Below are 4,157 nucleotides of genomic sequence, written 5' to 3' on the forward strand. Positions count from 1 at the left end.
TGCTGACTTAGCCAACTACTTGGTCACGGAAGAAGTGCCAAGTTCAGACGAAGTTTCCCGGGCCCAGAAGATGAAAATTAAAAGCGATGCCAAATATTACTTTTGGGACGATCCTTACTTATGGAAGATGTGTTCGGAGCAAGTGATTAGACGCTGCATTCCCGAATGGGAACAAAGAAATGTGCTAATTCATTGCCACACCTTGGCGTGTGGAGGTCACTTTGGACCAAGGAAGACAGCAAGGAAAGTATTGGACAGCGGTTTCTACTGGCCGACGCTTAATAAAGATGTCTTTGAGTTTTGTCAGTGTTGCGAGAGATGCCAATAGACAGGGGGAATTTCAAGGAGGGACGAGATGCCTCAGGTCCCGGTGATTGTTTGCGAAATTTTCGACGTATGGGGAATGGACTTCATGGGACCATTTCCATCATCCTGTGGGAACACATATATATTGGTTGCAGTAGACTATGTGTCTAAATGGATAGAAGCTAAAGCCACCACGACATGTGAATCGAAGGAGGTGGCAAAATTTCTGAAGGCTAATATCTTCAACAGATACGGAGTTCCTCGAGCCATTGTCTCAGATCAAGGAACACATTTCTGTAATCGCACCATCGAGGCTCTGATGAAGAAATATGGTGTTCACCATAGGGTATCTACCCCGTACCACCCTCAGTCTAACGGCCAAGCAGAAATTTCTAATCGTGAGATCAAGGCAATATTGGAGAAGACAGTTAATCCGTCAAGGAAAGACTGGAGTAAGAGGCTCGGTGATGCATTATGGGCCTACAGAACTGCTTTCAAGATCGGAATGTCTCCTTTTAGGCTGGTGTTTGGCAAGATGTGCCACCTGCCCGTGGGTATCAGGCATAAGGCGTACTGGGCAGTAAAGGAGATGAATATGAAGCCTTCGGCTTGTGAAGAGGAAATGAAATTACAGCTACAAGAACTGGAGGAACTGAGGCTGGAGTCTTATGAGTCTGCCATGTGATATAAGGAAAGGATAAAATTCTGGCATAACAAGAATCTCCGGGTCAAGGAACTCCATGTTGGACAGAAGGTGCTCCTTTTCCAATCCCGGCTCAAGCTGATGCTAGGGAAGTTGAAGTCTAAGTGGATCGGTCCATATACCATTGTCGGCCTCCGCGCAAATGGAGCAGTAGAAATCCAGGGAAGTGCCTCTAACTCTGTCCTTTTTCTTGTTAATGGTCATAGAGTGAAAGTCTATAGGGATAATTCTGAGTTGTGTGTAGTGGAGGAAGTGCCACTACGCGCACTCCCTATTATCACCTAGTCAGACGAGGAGGTATTCTCGATGAATTCCTGGGTCAGGTAAATTGGTTGACATTTTGAATATATACACTGAACCAGGGAATCTCGGGAATACTAAAAAAGAGTGTGTAAATAGTTTAATTGCTTTTCAAACAAAGGAAAGCCTGGAGAAGGAAGTCAAGGAGGGATGGAGATAATTTGAATTTCAAAATTGCCGATATTTATGGGAGGTGTACGGTTGCTTACATCACGCCTGCAACCGCACCATCTTTTCACCAGAAAAGGCTAACCGGCATTTCTCTCTCCAATAATCCCAATCGACGAAACTGCATTTTCTCTTCCTTCTCTCTACTTCGTTCTCTCTCAAGAAATACAAACCCTAACCAATTTCGACCGAGTTTTCTTCTTGATTTCAGATTTACAGTAATGGATCCAACTCAGGCCACCAGCAGTTCGTAGCCGGCGGTGTACGACGCGGTTCTGTTGGTAGAATTGACGCAAAAATTAGGGAGCGTCGAGAAGGCGAAAGAAGTTTACGCTCTGTTCTCCACCAATCTGATGGCATCCGCGGCGGCCGTACCATCACCAACGATCCCAGCGGATTTGGCAGCACAACCCGCAGTTCCCCAAGAAGAAAGGCCTCAAGATTCAACCAGGGTGCCGGACTCTGGATCTCAACAAGCAGAAACCGCTTCACTGGAGGCGGATAAAGAAGAGGCAACGAATGAACTGCCGGCAGATGGTGGGCGGAAGAATGGTGAAGCGGAGGTGGAGACCGAAAGACAAGGTAATGAAAACCCTAACTCTGAGGGTGAGAAAATTGCTGAGGGGAAAACCCCTGTTATGGAAGACAATGTGGAGGGGGAAACCCCTGTTGTGGAAAGGATTCGTGAGGGGGAAACCCCTGTTCACGAAGAAGTTGCTGAGGGGGAAACCCCTGTTCGAGAGTTGATGGATGAGGGGGAAACCCCTATGGAGACTGGGGATGAAACCCCAAAGGATTTTAGGGGTGCGACTCCTGAACCCGTGGAGGAGGGGGCGACCCCAAGTGATGTCAGGGGGGGAAACCCCTGTTTATACTGAGGGGGCGACCCCGATGGTGGATGATGTGGGGGAAACCCCGGTAAAGCTTTTGGAAGAAACAAACCTGGATACTACTGGAATGCCGGAGCCCGGTGAGGAAGGGCTAAATCTGATTGTGGACCTGGTGGACGACCAGGAAGAAGACGAACCCCGGGTGGACGAGAGAGCAGAGAGGAGAAGAGCCAGAAGGAGTCTGCTTGACGAAGTGGATGACTTGGTTTATTCCGAGAAGAAGGAGTTCCCTGCCCGGGGGATGAACGCTGAAGAGGCAGAGGAACGTCGCCTGGCCAAGGAGAGGGAAAGGAAAGGAAAGGCAGCGGCGACTCAGTCAACATGATCAAGGAAAGCTCCTTCCGTCAAAGAGGTTGAGGAGACCCTTTCCCCAGTGACCGAAGCTCCCTCTACCGAGGAACAAGACAAGCCTACTCCTGGGTCCAATTCTGAACTCGAAGAATCTGAAGAGGAGTTTATCCAGGGACGCCCGGAGGTGTGGCTGACCAAGGAGCTGCTGGAGTCGATGAGGCATTTCGACGATCAGAAACAGGCCACAGTGTACAAAGAGAGATGCAGTGCTGGGAAGATGGCTAAGTCTGGCAAGCAGTACAGCCCCAAGGAGCTTCGGATGATTGCATGCGATGAGGACTTCCGCGCATGTATCTATTCAATCGGTTTTGAGTGGTTATTAAGGCACAGCCAGGAGAAAGTACTGGTGGATTAAGCAAGGGAGTTTTTCTCAACATTCCGATTAAAAAACACTTCTGACCTTGATGCGGATTCCATAACATTCAGGCTTTTTAATGAGGAACATGAAATGAGCATCCGAGAGTGGTCTTTGAGGATGGGGTTGTTTACCCAGGCTGAGGATGATGAAGGAATATGGAACGAGAGGATGATCGGCGTGCCGAAGAATATGCCAGGTTTCAAAGTGCAGGCAGCGTGGAAACTAGTCACCCACTCTAAGGCAGGGGCATTTAAGTCCAGCTACTCCAAGGCCTCTCACATTGAGGACCGAATCCTTCGGTTTGCCCAGACGTTTATCAGCTACAACTTGATGGGAACTGCGAATTCAGCTCTAACAACTACCGACCTCTATTTCACTTGGTGCATGGCAAAAGGCGTGAAGGTGCATCTAGGTTATTGGCTGGCTCAAGCATGCCACCAAATGACAAGCAACCCTGCTCGTCATATGTATACCTGCCACCTCCTCGGCGCCTACCTCCAGTGGAACATTGAAATAAAGATAGCCAAAGCCGCTCCCTTAGTCGTCATGTGCGAGCCCCCGGAGGTTTTCAGCGTTGAGTACTTTTTCAACAAGGGGTTACTCCAAGCCCACGGCAAAAAGACCTTCTTCTACACGGTAGGAGACAAGGTGAAAGTGGAGGCTGGAGAGGCTGAGGAGGCTATGCCAAGTGAAGAGGTCGAGGAGCTGAGGAAGGAGTCCAGGAGGTGAAGAAAGAAATGCAAGTGATGTGGAAAGAGATGGTGAGAGAACTTGAAGGGATAAGGAAAGAGCTGAGCGGGAGCCGTGAAGAGGTGAAGACCCTGCGCGGAAACATTGCGGACCTGGCGGTGAAGTCCGCCAAGCAAAACGAGCGAATGACGGAGGTTGAGGAGCTTGTAATGAAGATGTTGAAATGGTTGGAGAAGACACTTCCCTTGACCCAGTCGAAGGTAACTCCTGGGTCCAGCAGCGAGGTCAGGCAACCAGGCCAGAGCAGTCCATCCGTCCAGCGACCACCGCACCCGCTCAAGCAAATGGTCACCCACCCGTGTCTAAGCCAGTGTCAATCCCAACGAAGCCA

The 4,157-nt window shown here is 49.4% G+C and overlaps 1 pseudogene; it reads left to right on the top strand.

The window, feature by feature from the left end:
- Window positions 1-1,830: 1,830 nt before the first annotated feature.
- On the top strand, window positions 1,831-3,805 carry LOC148934196 (uncharacterized; annotated as a pseudogene).
- The last annotated feature ends 352 nt before the right edge of the window (window positions 3,806-4,157 follow it).

Source organism: Salvia hispanica, chromosome 1 (genome assembly GCF_029641045.1).
Source record: "Salvia hispanica isolate PSC_SH4W2 chromosome 1, Shi_PSC_v1, whole genome shotgun sequence".
Lineage (NCBI taxonomy): Eukaryota > Viridiplantae > Streptophyta > Magnoliopsida > Lamiales > Lamiaceae > Salvia > Salvia hispanica.